Source organism: Ammospiza caudacuta, chromosome 1, assembly GCF_027887145.1.
Source record: "Ammospiza caudacuta isolate bAmmCau1 chromosome 1, bAmmCau1.pri, whole genome shotgun sequence".
Taxonomy (NCBI): Eukaryota; Metazoa; Chordata; class Aves; order Passeriformes; family Passerellidae; genus Ammospiza; species Ammospiza caudacuta.
The window spans coordinates 124663398-124685021 of record NC_080593.1 but is presented as its reverse complement, the minus strand read 5'-3'; the positions used below and the strand labels follow the sequence as shown (position 1 = coordinate 124685021).

The 21624-nt window shown below is 35.2% G+C and overlaps 1 long non-coding RNA gene across 1 annotated transcript; it reads right to left on the bottom strand.

Annotated features, from left to right (window-relative positions):
- Positions 1 to 6143: 6143 nt before the first annotated feature.
- Positions 6144 to 12073, bottom strand: LOC131567884 (uncharacterized). Its single transcript, XR_009275673.1, has 4 exons — positions 11906 to 12073; positions 11060 to 11165; positions 8100 to 8165; positions 6144 to 6555 (listed from the first exon to the last, which is right to left on the bottom strand). It is a non-coding gene; the product is annotated as an uncharacterized LOC131567884 (long non-coding RNA).
- Positions 12074 to 21624: the final 9551 nt, after the last annotated feature.

Here is a 21624-nt window from a genome sequence, read left to right as displayed (position 1 = left end):
TCTTAGGTTAGCTGGACAAACACCTAGTCACAGGATTCAAAGGTTCTCCCTAAAATTCAGGGTCTACCTGCAAGTTATCCTGCCCTCAGTCATGGTTGATCATGCATAAGAGGTCTCAGATGGGGTTGAGTTATTCAGCAGCACAGAAACTCTCTCACTAAAACACTTATTGCTGTTGATCAGCAATTTCTCACCTACCTTCTGTAAGCAAGGAGGGAGCAGCACTGACCCATTTTGATACAGCTCTTACCCTTTTTCCCATCCTTTTCTATCCTTATCTTGAAATTCCTCATTTATCCAGGAAGGAATGTATTCTGCAAGAACAAAGTATACCAAGCATATTAAATAAAGAATAAGGCTGAAAGTATTTTAACTATATATGCATCCTCACAGAAGGTTCAATATTTAAGCCAGTGAAATATGATTTTGTAGATGGAGAGAAATAGTGTTATGAAAAAAGGAATTTAGGTAAAACTGTTTAAAAAAATAAACAACTCAGAAATTTTTCTTCTTTATATCCCGGGGAGAAACATATTAAAAAAAACAGTAGAACATAAACAAACAAACAAACAAACAAAACCCACAAAGAAGATAACATCAAAGAGAGTAGCCTCTTTTCTACAGAATTATTTTAAGGAAAACTCAAAGTTCAAAATTAGACATTAAACCTTCCAAGAGTAAAAATGCAGTAGCATACGTACATACGTACATACAGCTAACAGACATTCTAGCAAAACTAAAGTCAAGGGTTACTGTCACCTTCTGTTGGGCCAAGATTCAACAAAATTGTACATGAGATTCCTTTTTATTCTCTGTTTCTCTCATACAAGAAGAAAGACATGGTGGAGCACTTACTATACTAATGCAAAGAGCCACCCTATTTTAAACTAGTTGCTTTCTCAACTTTGGTAAATGAAGGACAAAAAATTGATTTGAAAAACCTAGCAGAAGTGTCTTCCCCCTCCCTTGCTGCTAAGAAAGGTACTTGAACTCGTGCCATCTCACTAACAACTGTCAGATGTTTCAAACCCACACAGCTCCTCAGGGCATTCAACACTTTTATACGAATCAAGGACACTGGTTATGTGCTTTGGATCAGAGGGCTGATAATATGCATAGTGAATGCATCTCAGACATAAAGGATCTCATTTATGTTTGCAGGGTGTACTGCTCCATGCACAAAACAAAGTGTGTTCTCTGGGATTCAAGCTGTATATGCTCTCCCAAGCCCAGTCTGCTGTTGCAATGCATGTTCGCAGTATCTGAGAACCACACATAGTCCTTGCCGTAATGGAGTTTCCGATCAATATGTCCTCTGCCGCATTTAGTTTACCATACATCATTTTCAAGCTTTTGTTCAGATCTCATCCAAAGGCTAAAATTTTAAAAGACTGTAGGCAATGATATTCAGTTAAGAATTTTCTATTAACAATTACTGATTTTACTAAAACTGACAATTAGTAATTATCTAGTGAAAAATACTCACAGGCTTTAAGTGTCTCAGATAAACCACTTAAAGGACCATTAAAAATATAAACTATTTTAACAGATTTTATTCTCACTGTACACTACATGAGTACATATTCTGAACACAAATTCTTCTGTCTAAAAGCTCAAGGAAAAAATGAAATTTCAATGGCTACTATAAATTTAAGTCTACATTAATCCTCTAGATTTTCTTCAAGTACTTGTTTAAATTAGAGTTGACACCTATTTCAAATCATGCCTTTCTGAAATCCTTATTAATAAGTCACCACTATTTTAAAATATTCATCATCAAAATTAGGTCAGATGATTAAGGGATTATTCCTACAAAGCCTGAAATTTAGAGTGTCTGAACACCCACATTTTCACTGTCTTAAGTGGAAGAGGTACTTCCTCAAAAGCTGCATGATCTCATGGATTAAGTTTAGGCCTGAGAGACATAAGACTCTGAGATCTATTTCCTCATATTTACTTATTTACATTTAAAATTTTTGTACAGACCATTAGTATGATTTTGTTAGATATTGGGTTTTGATGATTTAATTTGCTTTACTCATTGAGGTTCTCTTAACTTTGTGATCTAAAATATCCTCAGGGTGTGAGAAACAAAGTACTGAATTCTCTTGCATCTTGTATTGTCTTCAACACCACACTGCATAGATGGAAGTGTGCAGGGAAGAGGGGAGAGGAAAGGACAGGGACCCCACTATTTGTGTCTCTGTGTCCCAGAAAAATATAAATCAAGTAAAAAAAAAAAACAGAAAACCAAACACAAACAAAAAAAAAATTTTAAAACCACATAAACAAAAAAATCCAAACAACCAAACATGAAAGCAAGTAGCCCTTTCTTAGCAACAAAATAAACATAATTACTACAAAATAAATAGTGTAAGGCTGGCAAGATAATACTCTGATATGGATAACACTTGTCATTACTAGAGTTACTACCTTTTGCAAATATCACAGGCTTAACAAAGAATCTAAGAGGAATCTAAGCAGACTTTTAAAAGTGTGCATGTTAAAAAATACATTTATGTATATTTTAAACCTTAACATGCAAACATTTTTCTCTGAGCAGTATTTTTGTCAAAAATAAGAATGTGGAATACTTTTCCCCATCACCTCACTTTTTTCCTACTTTTTTCTTTGAGCCAAAAGGATTTCCACATTTTTTTTCTTTGCAGCTGAAGACCCTGAATTCTGTAATAATATTCCCGTTCCCTTCCCAGTAGCCATTTCCTTCTTCTCCAAAAGGTCATTACAGAATTACAGGATGTGTTCCTGTCTCCCTTAGGGCTTATACACAATTCCTCATAAACATAAAAGTGAATGGATACCATGGTTGAATAACACATTTTAATAACAGTACATTACTGCATTTGAAAGTGTGACCTATTTGGTATATTCACAGAATACTATAAAAAACAAAAGTGCAGTACAAAATGTAAAATTTACAAAATGCACTAACATACAAAAACACACAGGCTCATGGAGAGAAATAGATTGCACTTCCTCCCAGACACATTTATAGAATATTACATTTATAAATATAAATTAATGCACTTTACAATATTTAATCTGAAGAATTTCTGAAGAATGATCTAATCAACCAGGAAGGTTTAAAGGTGCCACATTACTACAGATGTAAGTATGCCCTTGCTCCTGATCTTACAATGTACTTAGTACCTTGTATTTCACTAATGCTGTTTCTACCACTACAAGAAATTTATTCTACCTCACGTTCATCAAGTGCTCATAAATCAGCATTAGGCCACTTTTTCACTGAGTTGCTGATTTTTAGCCAACAGACAGCAGCATTTGGATTCAAAGTCTAATATTGGCACACATATTGATTTTAATTAGTCTAATTAGTTCATTACACTAAAAATCAAACAGACCATTTATTACATTCCCAACTAATGACATATGATCAAGGATTTAATATGATAATGAGTAAGATCAATTATCACTCATAAAGGAAGTCATTAACAAGTGTAAACACTGCCTAACTGAATACCATTACAAATTATGAAGTCATAGCTAGATCATTTGCATAAGCATACTAATTTTATTTCATTATATTCCTTCCATTTAATACTCTGAATACCTTTCATAAAGCTCCTTTTTTTTCATAGAATTGATTTATAGCTGTAAACTCAACTCTTATTGTCAGTACTGAAATTGTTCACTACACACTCCTTAAACTCTACACTATTAAATTCAGGTTTAAGCAAACCAGACAATGTCTATAGACTCTCTCAGAAAATATTACAGAACATTACAAGAAGGAAATTAGGTTTCCAGTTGTACCAAAGTGGATCCAGAAGTATTTCTCTACAGGGGAAAATTCAAGAGCAACTTTCTTTGTGGTCTGGGATATTTCACATGCAAAACTGAGCTAGTGGTAGAAGTCAGCCCTTCCATGGCTGTTCACCAATATAAAGAGAAGGAAGAAGCATTTGCCAGAGTACTTTCACTTTACTGTAGAAACTTCATGTTTCAAATTTTTAAAATACTATTGACAACTCAAGCTATAAGTATATTAATATTCTACTATCCTTACATTCCCAATAGTGAATTCAAACCCTAACTCTATTTGAATTTTTCAAAGATCCCTGTCACCATCATTATCAATTCTGTATCTTACTATAGTATCTAAGATATCAATTAAAATCATAGCAATTACACTTGCTGTTATAGCAGAATTCTATTCTTTTAGAGCAGAATCATATCTATGCAGTGCACAACAATCAAGTAGGTAAAGGATAAGCCCTCAATGTGCCAAAATTATTTTTCTCCTGTTCTAGTATACAGTGGCTTCAGAATACTTTTCATATGCATTTCTCTATGCTAGAAAACATACAATGAATGCATGATTACAGAGCTACCTAACATGTATATATATCACATGTCACTCAGTATTTATAAAATGCAGAGGGACATTTTTTCTTTTGTTGTGGTTTTTGTAAGAGACTGGAAGAAGTCCCCATTTTCATGAAGCCCTCTAAAGATTTTTAAATGTAGAAGCTGTGACACACGCAGTATCATTAGCAGATGTTTAAATCCACTGGGTGCAAGAAAAATCTAATTTACTACTATAGATTAGAACTTCACTCTAGAAGAAAAAGCTTTTCAGTATAAATCTGCATTTTTATTCCATTAAATTCTCTTGCTGATTCTTAAGTCTGCATTTTCTAGAAGCAGCACACTCTAATATATTCAACAGCATCTAATCTGCATCAGTGACAAGGGGCTTCTACAGCTACTGTGTTTGCCAAAAACTGAAAGCTGTCTCTTCATGTTCTTTAAGTTTCTTAAAAGGCTTCCATCTTTGATGGGACAATAAAAAAAAATATACAGCACTTCAAGGAAATAAACTCGTTAACATCAAATTAATCCTTTCCCTAAATTCTAACACAAAACCTAAAGTAGGTGCACATTCTACTAATTTTCAAACTAAATAAAAACTCAAAAATTCTTACATTATTGAATCCTTGTAACTAATAATTTAGGAAATATGCAAAATATTATCTACAGCACTCTTGTGCTATTTATGAGGCGGATGACACTCCCTGCAGAGCTGGCATGTCCTTGCTTTAAGTGTTATATGGTCCCTGGACTGTTGAGATTGTAAACCAGAAGTGCCCAGAAGGTTGGAGTGCAAGGGTCAATGTACTTAAGTTAGTACATTCAATGTTGGTCTTAGGCACTGGGGTAATTGGCATACAAGCCACGTACTCAGGGAACAGCTTCAAACTCTGCTCTCTGGCACAATGTTCTTCAGCGGCCATGCTTAGAAGCAGCATTCAGATATACCTCAGAGCACATGCAGCACGGATATTAAAACCGAAACAGTAACATAATGACCACTTGCAGCAGTGTTCCATCAAGTCATTAACAAACTCTTAACAAATCCTTGCACCTTTTCTTACTATCTTCTTCATGTCAGGAAAGAACTGTCTAGGAAATACCTTACTGCATTTCTAGTAAGGGACTAAAATTATGAATAGTGTTTAGTGACCGATATTGCAAGTCACTTAAAATGCTAACATTTGTTCTTTAGAGTTATAGTTAAATACGCAGTTTTTATTCATGTTATTCTGACATCTCCTGTCTTTAAACCAGTTTTTTTTCAAAGGGCTGGCAACATGGGCAGCTAAGGTCAGTCAGATCATTTGCTATTTCTAAGCAAATAGCTTAGAAGTTCCAAATGCTTGGGAGATTTTACTCCAACTGTTTATGAGGCAAACAAAGTAAGCATTGCAACTTTGAAAGGAATACCTCTTAGACAGTCTGATAGCTGCTTTCAACAAAGGAGAATAGGTCTGTGACTCATAATGGATGGCCAAAGGCAATGTTTTTTGATTCTACTGACCTTTCAACACTCTAAGTATAGGAAGTATAAATCTAATGATTAAGTCACAGGCTGCTACACTAGACACTAAAAGACTACTTTGGAAAGGAAAAAAATAGAGCAAATTAGTAACACAAAATGGAATTTCACACAATAGTTATCATTTTAATGAGCTCTTCCATGAAGTTTAAATATTTGTAATAGTAAATGATGATTGTTTTTAACTCTCTTACAGTCCAATTGCTCTCACAGGTACTCAAGTAATGAACAAACACAAGTTATAGATTAAAGGGTAAAATAATTTTTCTGTTCTAAAACATTTGCCATACATTTTTACTACATACATTGATTACTTCTATATACTTCATCATACTTCTATCCTGCAGGTCAATCAACAGTATCACTATTCAATAACAATTTTTTCCAATGCCTAATTCAATAGATGCATGAAACATGGGGTTTTTTTCTCTTTTCTTTGAAAATGCATTTTTAATATTACATATTTTAGATTAAACAAAAACATGAATTAAGCTTCTTATAATGGATTTGACTTTCCCAGCCTGTTGTTACACTTCTTTCAGAGCTTCATCCAACAGGTATTCAACTGTATTCTGATTACTGGCCCAGCTTTTATCAGAAGAGCCATGCCAACAAGGAAAAGTTTGTCCTAGTACAGTGGACAAAGTCTAAATCAGTTGGAGAAAGAACTGCAAAACCTGTTAAAAAGAATAAGTAATTAGACCTAAGTTTCCTCTTGTTTTAACTACATTAATGCAAATAATAATCTTTATTTCCTTATTCATTCCTGATATGCTTTAAACAACATAAACGTGACTGATTTTACAGCAGCCGAGCAATTCCAAACAACTAAATACTAAATTTACCCCATAACAAGTTTTTAAATCCCCTTTTGAAGTTCTTCACTCCTATTTTAATGTTTTTCCTACATGCTTTAAAAAACTTCTACTGTCAAAGGTCCCATCTGTCATTATCAGTACTTCTCTACCACCTTGGCTGCCAAGAGTTGTAGGGCAATAAAAAATAAAAGTGCTAAGAAGACTGAGAAAGACCACAGGCAGAAAAGAAACCCGAGAGAAAAGAAAACCACAAACTTGTGTGATTGGATTTAAGACCAAAGCTCTTGAAGGTTTTTTTTTTTTGTCAACATATTCAGCCTTGGAAACTGCAGGAGAGGTAATCACAGAGGCCACTCTCACAGGCTCAAAGCCTGTAGCGAGAATCAGTGACGTTGGAAGGTGTACAGAGGCAGTACCTGTTTTTCAACATGTCAGAGGTTTCAACAATAACAAATCAAAGACTACTGCTCTCTTCTACCATGAAAACACTGGGGTAACACCTTGAAAGGTGCTCAAAGACAGAATTGAATTTAGATAAAATAGAAAAAATAGAATTGAAATTAGATAGAATTGAGATAAATGCTCAAAAATAGAACTGAAATAGAATTCTTTTGAGTTTAACAAATATGAAACAATAAATATGAGTAAGGAATACCTCAAAAAGCAGCTGTTTTGCATCAGACCATTGTATCATGACATGAGTTGCATTTATGTCCACCACCTTCTCTGAACAGCTCTGCTACTCAGTCTATGATTCATCTAATCCAGGCTGAGCTACAGATCATAACTTTCCTCCATCTTTCAGTCAGATAATCTAAAGAACCACCTGCTTTTTCTATGACACTTGAAAGACAGGAAATAAGACAGTAGCACACTTGAAATCCTAGCTCCTTCAAAAAACCTTTTCTGGTAGTATAAACCCTGCACTACAACACAGGATTATAATACAATATAAATGTATGTTAAAAAAAAAAAAAAACAAACTAATGATCATCAAGTGCTTTGGGTGGAAGGTGACCTTAAAGATCACCTAGTTCCAACTCTTCTGAGATGGGCAGGACCACCTTGCACCAGGTTGCTCAAAGCATCACCTAATCTGGCCTTGGATACTTCCAGGGATGAAGCATCCACAGCTTCTCTGAGCAATGAGTTCCTGATGACCACCACAGAATAGAATTTCCTTATTATATCTCATCAGGACCTATCCTTTTTCAGTGTAAAGCCATTACCTCTTTTCCTATCACTACACCCCTTGATCAAGTGTCCCATTCCATCTATCCTGTAAGAATACCATAGGAACTGGAAGGCTGAGTTAAGGTCTATCCAGAACCATCTCATCTATGTCCTAAACATTCCTAACTCTTTCAGCCTGTCTTAGGAAAAATGTTTCAGCCTCCTATTACCTGCATGGTCCTCTTCTGGAACTGCTCAAGAAGGTCTGTATCTTCCTCATGCTGGCAACTGCAGACCTGAACACAGGATTTCAGGTGAGGTCTCACAACCTAACTTTGGACCCTCAGGATATCTTTATTGGGAACATCACAAATATGTGAATATCACAAATGAATTTCAGACTGTCTTACTCAGAAGTTTCTATTGCATATGTATACACCAGATTGAAACCCTCAGCAATCTCCACATATAGTTTATTCTTCATGTGGAATTCAGACAGTAACATGATGAGTTCTAACAAAAAAGAGGCAAGTTTTTGAAAATACCTGCACAAAACAACTAAAACAAATCTATCTTACTGAAAATAAATAACCTTATAGGCTTGCTTGTTTTTTCAAGTACCTGCACAATACTAAAAATAGGCTTTCTACATAAACACAGTACAAAGAGTTCTACAAAGTTGAGTTTTGCTACTTAGAAAGAAATAAGACTGGTAAAACCACATTGTATAACCAATGAGAATGAAAACATACAGCCATTTTGGCTACAAATTCTTTGTTAGTATATCTAAATGAAGTACTCTGAATGCCAAGTTAAAATTATCCATTTATCTTAACAGAGATTCTGCCACATTAAAAGAAAAAAAAATTAATTTTCAGCAAGCTGGGTTTTCCTCATGAGAAAAGAAATATAAGCCTACCCTTCAAAAAACTGTTTAGTAAAACAGATGCATTAAATGCATGGAATAAAATATCTTGATTTGGTTAAATGCAAGTCAAGAGTACTGGTTTTGTTTTAAAAACAACAATGGAAGAATAAACAACAGCACCAAAAGACCATCTCAGTTCACTCAGTCCAAAGACTTCTCAGGTTCTCAGAAGAAAATCACTTCCTTATTCTTGCATGCATTTTATTTCAGAATTTTTTCTATTCTGCTAGGGGTTGTTCCAAACTCAGTACACATGAGTATCAGATGATAGGTTTTAGAAACATTTTGGATGAAATGGAGGCTTTCACATTTAAATATGTCAAGTTTATGATCTTTATGAAAAGATCATAAACTACCAGATTGCTCCAAGTAGTAATGCACGACTTCTAAACAACTTATCTACAAATGATAAACAATTTGACTCCACAAACATTTTTTTGTATAAAAATGGATGAGGATATGGACTGCCTCCAAGACAACGGAAAAGTCCTGAAAGGCATCAATGTTGTTCTTCATTCCAAGATATTTTAACTGTGTTCGGGATTCACTATCAACAATCAATTTTTAAACACTGTCTCTACTATATTACTATACTCAATGCAAGATGTTAATCTGCATTTATGGACTGCTACTCAAATTAAAAAAAAAAAAATTGATTGGATAGTCAAGCTCAGGGGGTTCATGTGATAAACTTTAAACCTTTGAACTTTGAGGCCAACAACACATAGGATGGGCCAAAAACTAAAGGGATGTGTATTGAGAACTCTCCTCTCTAACAATCCCAACAATGACCTAGAGGAGGACAGAGAGTATGCCCTCATTGAGTCAGCAGATGACACCAAACTGGAAAGGGTTCCATAGATGTTCTCGAGGGGGGAGCTGCTAGTCAGAGTAGGTGGACAGTACAATGGTCAAACAGAAACTGTGGGGACAAAGGCTAAGGCCTGCAGCTGGGAAAAAACTCTTTGTGACATTACAAGCTGTGGGTGGAGTGCCTGGGGAGCAGCTCTTATCAAAACACCTGTCTTAGCAAACAGTGAACTAAAATAAGCCTGCAGTGTATCCTGGCAGCAAAGGCAGCCAGCACCATCCTAGGCTATGTGGAGTCAGTAGACCAGACAAGTGATTTTATCCCATCAGGACCTTATCCCAGTACTTGCTAGTTGGCATCTAGAAAATCCTATTTTGCTGCCTCCTCCTCTGCGAGAAAGCCATTGATAAACAGGAATATGATAGTGGAGGGCTACCAAGATGATCAGGGGACAGAGCACATACCCTATGACACACAAAGAACACTTAAGTTAAAGCAAGGTTGTGACTGGATGTGGGGAAATTTCAATCTGCAGGCCAATCCAACACTGGAATAAATTGCCCAGATAGGTTATGCAGATTCCGTCCTTAGAAATTTGCAGTTTCAGACTACATAAAGTCTTACTTGCAGCCTATCTTGCTTTGAGGAGAAAGTTGGCCTCTTGAAGTCCTTTCTAACTTGAACCAGTACAAGATTCTATGATAATATCTAAATTTGAAACTGATCTACACAATCAGCCTCAAGGTCTAAAGATTTAAGTCATAACAGGCATCAGAAGAGCATTTCTATGTAAATATTATTGCCGTTCATTCACTTAAGAGGGAAGAAATCTTTTTCCACCATAATTTTTACTGAAAACCACTTTGCACTATGGTTTTGGATTGTCTACTGACTTGAACAATGCTTGAAATGGCCTAATGTATAATCCGTCAAATAACATCACAAATGTGCAAGCCATCATAGGGCCCCAGAGACTAGTTAGACTTTTGTAAGCATTCAGCTGTGTACCTTAGACATTTTGATTAAGATGTTAAAAAGATACAAAAAGAAAAGTGCTCAGAGTCTTTCAATCACAAGGATGTTAAATATCTGTCAGTGTTGGAAACTTGCCTTTGATGACAATATTTCATCATCGTGTTGTGTATTAGTACTTCACAGAACAGAATACTCAGAAGGGAAATACTTATTCACTGCATCTGCCTTTTTGTAAAATACAGACATTTCCTTAAAAGATTGGGTTTTTTCATGTGATTTTTTTTAATGGCAGAAAGACAAGGCTGTATCTTTGAAAATACCCAGACAAATGAGGTTAACAGACTTCTTTTTCTGTTCTTCTCTGTCTTTGGTGTTTACCTCTTGTCTGTGTTTTTCCTTATTTTTTTTTTTATTTTTTTTTTTGTCAAGACATCTTTTCCATAAACTGTGACTTAAATTTACAGGAGAAACTGTACCTTCTGAAAAGGAGCAAAGAGTTGTACTTTTCCAGGTGTGTTCCTTGTCTTTGGTTACATTCAGGCCACAGGTTGAAATCCATACTAAACAGGCATTCTGGGAAATCTAAATCACGACAGAAAGTGTATATATATAAATAAAATGTCTAAATTATCTTTATTAACCTTAGCCTGTACTTCAATCTTCTACCTTCATAGCAATTACCAGAATTAATTTACCTTAATAACTCAAAGTACCCTTTAGTTTTTTGACATATTCTTTTGTCTCCAACAAGTTAGAAAGAAAAGTTAGATTAGAACCTGTCAAAACACTACTTAATAAAATAGTAAAGCAAGGCATGATTTACTGAACAGGTTTTGGCTGGGGTAGAGTTAATTTTCTTCATAGTAGATATTAAGGGATTGGTTTTGTATTTGTGCTGGAAACTGTTAGTAATTCAGGTATGTCTTAGCTATTGCTGCACAGTTCTTACACAGAACCAAGTTCTTTTCTGCTTCTTACCTCACCCCACCAGCAAACGGGCCAGGGGTGCACAAGGAATTAGGAGGAGACACAGTGGAGACACCTGACCCCCAGTGACCAGTGGGATATTCCATACCATATGACATCATGCTCAAAATTTAAAGATAAGGGGAAAAGAAGGAAAGGAAGAGAAGCTCAGAGTTACAGTGTTTGTTTTCCCAAGGAACCACTGCATGTGATGGAGCCTGGCCTTCCTAGAGATGGCTGAACATCTGCATGCCCATGGGAAGTGGTGGATGGATTCTTTACTTAGGTTTGTTTGTGTGCACAACTTTTGCTTTACCTATTAAAATGTCATTATCTCAACCCTTGAATTTTCTCACCTTTTTTCTGCTTTTCCAATTCTTTTCACCATCCCCTGAAGAGGAGAGTGGGGGAAGGTGAACGAGTGCCAGCATGGTGCTTAGTTTTCCACTGGAGTTAAACCATGACATTTACAAAATGGCAGCTATTACAAGTTAGCTCTGAATCTGTATGATAGAAATGAATTTGTAGACCTAGGGTGAAATCAAAGTACATCAAATTAGAACTCTTAATACCAGAGATATAATTACACGTTAAAGAACATAAACTTGTCACAGAACAAAACTCTCAAGAACAGAAACAAGACTGGAGGCAAAAAAGGATTCTATTTACTCTTTTGCCAAAGAGAAGCTGAAACACGTAACGGAGTCTTGCAGAACGGAAAGTTGGGCTGCTGAAGAAGTTAAAGAACAAAGGTCACGCAACACATTTAATTTGACCTGACACATTGCTTACATCCAGACAGCCATTTCTCCTTGTTAACCTACTCATACAGTTCCTACTGAAAGAAGGAGTCAGCCACCCTCAGCAGCAACTGAGAAGCACTACCACAAGCCTCTACGAATGCCCTCGTTCAAGGTTTCTTTATCTTTAATGATTCTTTATGTTTCAGATAGGAGATCAAAGCATTTTCCTGAATTACCACTTTTGTAAACTGCTAAAGTAGTTTTCCTTAACAGGGAAGAACATGCAGGACTACTTTACCTAAAAAACAGTAAAAAAGATCTATTCATGTTTCACTATGCTAGGTTGCTACTCTTGGAATTATTTGGTTTATTTTTAATTAATTCCTAGGGGGTGATGTTTGGGGTTTTTTTTTTTGTTTTATGGGTTTTTTAAGATCTTAATGAATGCTCTGGTACTTATTTGCATTTAGATTTCTGAAAGAGCTGAAATCAATTCAGGGAAAAATACTGTCTAAAATTGATTACATAATTACAGAGAAGCTTCAATTAAATATATTTAGGTGAAAAAAACCCCAGCACAAATTCAAAAAACACTAAAAAACCCACCCAAAAAATACTAAGTTTAGCCTCAACCTGTAACAGCACCCAAAAAAGACTAACAAATTTCTGCATTTTAAACAACATATTTCATTGCTTTGAAATTTTTTCAGACATTTGTTTGTAGTATTATTTTCTCTCTTGACCAAATCCCATGCTAAAAGAATATCAAAGGTGCCTAAAATACTTTTCCAATTTTTCCCTTTTCTCTTAAGACTGCCATTACATTGAAATCTACTTGCGTTCCCACATGCTGTATAAAGATTTTAAGTGATCTAGATATCTCTATTTTATTTGATAGAGACTTTAGAATTTGACATTCTTATTAGTGCTACACAGAAAGAGGGCCCTAAACAATTATCCTGTTTCTCTCACTGATCTGTATAGTACATATCAGCGCAAAATGGAAAAAAAAATTAAGAAAATATTTGGTGTAAAAATATGGCTGTAAAAAAGCTTTCTGTAACCTAAAAAATGGCAGCTGAAACCCAGAACACACTACAACAGAATACAGGGACTTCAAAGAACACATGAACCCCCAAAAGATAAAATTCTTACATTCCTATAATTTGGTTTATTTTTCCTTTGAAAACAACTGCTAATATACCATGCGTTTAAGCAAAGGTTTTTTTTTGTATAAAATCATTCTTCACTAATAGATATATTCACATTAGAGTTCTAGAATAGTTTTATTTGAATGAAAACATTAAATTATGAAAATTCTGCACATTTATGACATATATTATCCAAGGAATTCAAAGTACTTTAAAATATTGCTTTGAAGTTGGAATCTGAATGCTAAATTTAAAAGTCACAATTTACTTCTGAAATATTTACATTGATATTTTCAGTGGAATTATTTAGATAACTACGCAAATGTACTTATTTTAAATTCATTTATTCTTCTTAAAATCACCACAAGTAAGCACATATTACCACTTAGAGGAAAATACATACAGTAGTACTGTAAAGTTCAGCACTTAAAAAAATATCCACTAAATCAATCAACCTTATCCTTTTAAAATTTATTAGTTCTATGTGTAGGTCACATATTTTGAAACTACACAAAGTAAATTTTATAGGAAAAAACTCAAGCTATTGATAAAAACAAGTGAAATTAATGTTATACTTGGAAATTAATCCTCCCCCACCCCGAAACAGAGTTGATTCTATTAAAAGTGATAAATGGAATGGAAATTAAAATTTTAATGAGGTGCTTGTTAATCCATTTGTTCACATCTAATTTGAACTTGGTTAAATTGCTACTTATTATGAATACTATAGATATGATTCCTTCTAAATCTCAAGGGCAAACAAAATGTTAGAGGACTGCTTGTCCCAAGATAGGACCACAGTATATTATCCAAGCTTCTGAAATTAAGCACTGGAGCTATTTCCTGTGATACATTTCATTTAAGAAAATTAATGACATTTTAAAGCAGTTGGTTAAGTCCTTTGACATGGTAATTGTCCATTCCAGAACAATAGAAGAAATATAACCAAAAGGAGACTGCCTACCTGCCATTGATCATTTCCAAGACTGGAGGGCTTATTTGTTCCTATTGCAGTTCCCAAGGATTTATTTATCAAGCAATAACATTTCTCTTAGAAGGATTTGGGTTGTTTTACTTTATTTATTTCTACTTGATATGTGTATAAGAATGTGGTACAGACACATATCAGTGATTTCTTCTGCTTGAATTCATCAAGCATTTAAAAAATATAACCTTACCTAGAAGACAGCACTCAAACTACAATAAAGATAGCGCAGGTCTGAATGGGATTTTTACACAAAAACTAATGCAATAGCAATTGTAATAATGAATAATGTACAACTTTATAATAATTCCATAAAAATAAGTATATTAAAAGGAAAATGCATAGACCTAAAAACAAAGAAATGTCACCATTAAGTCTGCATAGACACATTCCAAAATGGGGTCCCTGGACTTTTGTGTTATAATACCTCATTTATTTAACTAGTTGGGCATGAATTTTCAAGTAGTTCTATATGTTTATTTTTAACCTACAACCTTAAACTCATTTAAAACAATGCACCTTGCAATCTTTCATTTAACATTGCAGCTTTGCATTTTCTGTATTGTCAAGATATGAATAATAATTGAACATGCACATTTAAGACCTAGTAAAATTCAGCTAAGTTCAAGTCACAGAGTTTGGAGGTTTTGCTTTATACATAATAAACTATTTTTTCTGACATCTTTTGTTGCATTTCTGAAAATCTCACTATACAGTACACTATATCATATGATTCATTAAATTATTTTATTAAATTTCAATGCGTCTTGACATTGGAGCTCAGACTTAAGGCTTTTTATAATTATTATTTTTAATGATTTCTATTTTACCTGAAGAGTTCATGCCCAGCTAAGTTCAAGGACAATCCAATAATTTGTTCTGCTGACCATATAATATTTAACCCAAATGATTTTTTTCTTTTCTTGGCACTTCTGCCAGTATATCTTATCAGAAAATAAAATTTCAGGAACAACTACCACCTTTATTAAAAAAATAATATGACACGTTATTAAACCCAAAATTTAGTGAAGAACAATCCATAGTGATATACTTACAGTCTAAGAGTTAATCTTTCAGCGCTACACATTGTCTTCTTTTCTAAATCTTTAGTTACTTTCTATTCCTTCCTGTTCTCTCCACTTCATATTTTCACATCTGTATCATCTAAAACTTATTTGGAATTCTAAATCTTACATATGTCTGTTGTGTCACGATCTAGGAAACAGGAAAGATGCAGAGGAAGGATCCTTTCAACTGAAATCTAGGAGCAAGGTTTGGCCCATTTTACCCTCATTTTACTACCTACCTCTTCTAAGTAATAAGAGTTCATTTTTTCTCTTCCTAGTATATTTATACTTGATTCCTGATAAAAAGGAATCTGAAGAAAATACACTAGGAAAAAAGTTTGGAATTGCAAGAAAATAAATTGTCTTGATAACCAGCAAAATAAATGCTGTTTCATTTTGGGGCACTCAGATAAGAACGAGGAAATCTTGGAAAAAACAGTAGCTAGTTAATACTACTGCTACTACTTTGTGTGAACCTGTTTCATTCATTTGTCCTACCTCAGTGGAGGAGGGTATAATGAAACCAGGGTAATAAATCTCTAAGAGTACAACATGCATTTTGCGAGAGAGCATCTGTTTCCACATTTAGTTACAATGTTTGTCCATTCCTCAGGTACCCCATTTTTATGAAAGTTGCTCATTATGGCTTCAAAAACAGTGAATGCACATCTACCATGACAGTAAATCTTAAAGCTTCTAGGAAAGGAAAATTCAAATTTACCTAATTATTTTTTTTTAAATCCAGTTTTGTTTCAATAAAATAGTGATGTACAGATTGAAGAGATAAAAGATTCAAAAGAAGAGTATGTGAGTGCACTGTCCTATTTCCCAAGCTTCATCTTCTGTGACATAAAACCCCCAACATTTCCGAAAACATTTACATGTTGAAAAAGTGTCTTAGTCCAATATTATTTACCTTTGATTTAGACAATTGAATTCCCCATATTAGGTTAGAACATGTTACACGGACTAACAGATTACTCATGGAACCTGTTGACATGAACCCCCTTTTCTATCATACTGCCCTGGATATAAGATATATATTATTTTCCAGAAAGCATTTTTAGAAATCCGACTTGCAGCAAGTTCATACAGGATCAGGAAGAGCCAAGGGTTAAGCAGGCCATAACAGGCTCAGAGGACTTTGAACCAAAAACAGCTCACATGCACATGCAAAATGGCTCATCTAGAAAGTAGATCATCACATTAGAAAAAAGGCAGGGGCATGCATAGACTTGGGAATTTTTGTCTATAAAGATTAATGCTGTGTGATTGCTGAGGTTCTTGCTCATTGCAGCCTTTTTTAACTTTTCTTTGAGGAATGCACTGCACTGGAGGCAGCTTCAGACAATACAACATGTAGGTTTTAACACTGTGCTAGAAACTAAGTGTAAGTAAAAGTTTCAAAGCCAAGGTGAGTTATTAAGTAAGGAGGCTGAGAAGCTGGACATCCTTTGTGAATTTTTGACCTAAAGAGAACAAGTTCAGGATTCCCATTAATTTATAGACAGACTGCTAGAGACAGCCAAACACTCCCAGTCAAGTAAGTTGGGGGAGCAAGAAGAAGAAGCCTCCAAGAACAGTCAGTCATGGGCAGAAAAAAAATTTCTGTTCAATGCTGTTGAGTACACTGAAGAGTAACAATATTATTCTAGAACAAGATATAAGTGGCAAGTTGTTAATCCCAGGTTTGAATCCCACTACTTGCATTTCTAAAAAATATGCATACAACAGTCAATCTGCAAATGCACAATAAATTCACTGAGTTCAGACAATGTTTGATTTGTAAATTTCAACTGTATTCCATGTGCATAGTAAATACCTAATCCTTTCCATAACCGAAGAGTAAACAAAAAAGTAGGTAAGAGTAGACTACCTTCCTCAAAGTAATTCATTCATCCCACAGCTAATTTTGGGCTGGCATCTTGACAACCTACCAATTTCAGCAGCAGATGCAAGGTAGATGAATAACACCACTGGCAGCATTAACCCTTTCCATCACTCCTCCACGTAGCCATTCCCATTGTGCTTCATAGGGGATAACTGAAGACAAACTACAAAGCAATGCAACTGTGTAGACATGTTGCACGCAAATCAGTTCTGAAGGGGAACAGGTGCTCACCATGACACAGGTGAGCATTTGCCTTTCCTTGCTTTCAATTTCTTGGAGCACTTCTGACCAAGAATCACATACTGGGTTTATTATTTGTGCATCAGCTTTAGAACATAAATCTGATCCATGACCACTCTTACTGTGGTTACTAGGTAGTAATCCACATCAATAATTTATTGCCATTGCTAAGAAGAGATCTCCCTTCCTGCTGGTCTGGGGGGTGGGAGAGGATTCCTTCAGTACTGCTAAAGAGCTAAGCTAATTAGCATTACAATTTCTCAGTCCTACCCAATGTATTACTTCCTATCACTTCAGTGGAGCTCTCTTGAAAGAATACTGCCTTTCCCAAATACTAAGAAGTGCTGGTGCACTTTAATCTGTCTGTGTTTATGTTGAAAACCCCTACAAATGCTGTCCATGGCAAAACTAACATGTTCCAAGGCTACACTTAGATTTTACTTTGTGTGGTTATTTTGTTAATAGCTGCAAAGCAACTTGAATTCTGTGAAGAGATCTTCAGTTTTAATTTCCTTTTGTAGCCATAATAACCAAAATTTCTGCTTTTGCTTGGAAAAACCTATCAGTAAAAAAAAAAATAACGTAAAACACTGGGTATGCATCATCTTTCCAATGTGGAAGTGTTTTAACTAAGAAAGAACAATTACAGTTCACCATCAGTCAAAAGGACATATATTATAGGTGTTCAATATTCACTAAATACTTCTCAAACCTAGTAACCTCATTGAAGAAAATTATAAAGATTTATACTTTAAACAGTGGAAGGTCAAATTATTTTTTCTGCTTTTCATCTCTCAATATAAATGCAAAATTACAAGGAATATATTTTATGGGGGGAAAAAACAAACAAACCAAAAACCAAAACACAAAAACGAGCCAAAAATCACACACACATAAAAAACCCCTCACAAAAACAAACAAAACAACAGCAACAAAAAAACCCCACAATAAACCCCACCCCAGCAGCAATTGAAACTTGTAGAGAAATTACCCCACACATTCATTCACCAAATCATGCTAAAATAACTCTTTTAACCTTTACAGCAACCATCAGCTATCAAAAATTGTATCAACAGCAAGGAGAATCTGTCAAAACATTGTATATTAATCAGTTTTTAAGCCACAGGTGCTTATGTATCCTAAGTCATCGTTATTGAAAATACTAGGAGTCTTTGTGAACATAAGAAATTCTAGTTTCATTTTCATGTTCATCTGGTGAGAACTAGCTCTATAAAGTTCCACCCTTGGTAAAAGATACCAAGATATACTAAAATCAGCAATGAATGATGTGAACAGCACAGTTATAAAAAAGATGCGTTGAGAAAGTTCTCCCTAGTAAAAAAAGGAATTTGGCAGTTAGATGGGAAAGATGATAATTCAATGCAAATATATATAAAATCTCTCTTTTTGGCACAGTTTATGTTCTTAATAACAAATTTTTAACAGGAGACCAAAAATCTAAATTATGTAAATAGCACTACCATACACCTGAGAATTTTGCTACTAAACATAGGTTATGAGGATGGAGTTTAGCCACCAGGCTCAAGTACATTTCAGTCTCCAGGGTAGAGACTATAAGCTGCAACCAGGATACCAGGTTATTTCACACTTTTTCATATAAAGCTTTAACACTTTCCCATTAGACTGGAAAGGTAAAATATATATATACTTCAGGAAACACTTTGAAGCTTTTCTCTCCCTCTGGCCTTCAATTCAGATAAAGTAAAAAGACAACATCCAAAGGGTGCTGGATATATTAGCCAAGGTGAGGAGGAAGGACAGTATGTAGGGCAGTATTTTGGCATGTATAACAATGAGTAGGACTTCTGCCTACAGATTTTAGGTGCCTGATACCAAGAATGGAGACTGTGATTTCCATAGAAATTGATCAAGCACAGGAATGCCTCTAAGACCTCCAATAACCGCAGCATCTAAAAGCCTTGTATTTGCTGATGTACACAGTCAGGGATGTTATCTCCATCGGCCCAAGACCTCAGATCATATTATGGAATGCAAACACATATAAGTTTCCCAAATCTTAATATATTTGAGGGGCACAAAAATCACATATAATACTTGGTTTTACTTGCCTTGCAATTATAATTTATAATTAGTGTTTTCATCTCATGTCTAAATGGGACACAGAAGAATTGTGAAGACGTGGTTGAATGTAACCTGCAACAGACTATTAAGCAAAGTGAACAGAGGCAAAATGAAGCAAAATGAATTCAGAGGCACCTGCTGCAATTAAAAGCTAGTTGGGTGGTTGGGTGTTTTTCTCAAAATCAAAAAGGATAAATTCTGTAGGAGGGGACACACTGAGAATATGCATATGGCAGATTAAGGCAGCCCATCTTGAAAATACCCACAATGCTCATGTTCTAGAAGTGGTTTCAGAAAGTCCTTGTGCTGTAGCAGCCACCTTGTGCCCACATGAACAATATTGATTTTCATTTTCCTGGACCTTTATCCTGAAAAGAAAGGTACTCAGTATTACCGTGTAGATGGGAAGGACAGCAAGCAACGTTTTAAGCTAACTATGAAATTACACCCAGAAATTGCTTTCCTTATTGTTACAGAAAATAGTCCTGCTGTTTACAGCAGACCTGTGTCTGCAGATGAAGAAAAAGAATCCACACATGTGACACAAATATTTTGCACTGGACATTACTATTCTACAGTTACATAGCTGTGTTAAATTGGAAAGAGATAGAACCAGCTCAAGCCTTAGATAAAGCACAAGATCACCATAAAGAAGGATCATAGTTCATGCAGGATCACAAATCAGGTCCATCATGACATGGAACATTGAGGCAGAATTGCACTTGAGCATAATTAAGGACTAAAAGGATGATTACAGCTAGTAATTCTGCCCCATTAAATAAGAACTGACAGACAGAGAGGTCTTGCGGCAAATGCCTGACATTTGAATCTGGCAGCTTGCCGTTCACTCGGAAGGAACACAGAGTGGATGTGAGAAGCTAGAGAGTCCTAACAGGAAAAGGCAAAATTGCAAAGAAAAACTGCAACCATAGCTCAAAGCAGAATTGACAGTCATGACTGTTGCATCTCAAAAGATTTTTTAAAGCTTGTAGTATAAGAAAACAATGCATAATACTTAGAACTATAGGATATGCAGAGCTGGAAGGGACTCTCAAGGATCAGCTTCGAGTCCAGTCTCTGGCCCTGTACAAGGGTCACACCATGTGCCTGTGAGCATTGTCCAAACACTTCTTGAACTTCTCTGGGGAACCTCTTCCAGTCTTCAATCATCCTTTGGATGAAAAACCTCTTCCTGACACCTAACCTAAGCCTCCCCCAACTCAACTTCATGCTCTTTCCTGAACTCCTGTCACTGGTCACAGGAGTGAAAAGGTCAGTTTTCTCATTTTTTTGAAAACTTTTTTCCCAGCTTAGGACATTTATTTGAGAGCAGGTCTCACAAAAAATGTCACTCTGGCCCTCTTACTCATGTCCTGGTTGTTCACAGAAACTGTTGGTAGAGAGTCAATTCACACCTCTGTAAATTTTACCTTAGAATTTTAAGGGTGGTGGGTTTTTTGGTGGTCAGTTGTATTTTGTTTGCTTGTTTTTTGAGTTTGTTTTGTTGTTGTTGTGTTTTCAGTTTGTTTTTGTTTGTTTGGTTTGGGGTTTTTTTTGTTGTTGTTTTTTGTTTCATGGGGGGGTTATTTTGTGCGAGGTTTCTTAGGTTTGTTTTGGTTTTATTATCTTTCAAACAAGATATTATCTTTCAAACACGTGACCTAGACCTTTAATTTCTTTTTACATATTCTATTGTGTATTTCTGGCACATATAATACACCAGAAAGTGGGTCTGCTTCAAAGAACACATTATAACTTGCAGTTTTTGAGTGGGTTTGAGATCAGACAGCTAAGTAAAATCAAGTCATTCACGGCCACAACAGAAATCTAAAGGGACAACATGAAGGCTTAGTCAAGAACTCTATATATTTAGGAATAACTGAATATATGTGGTC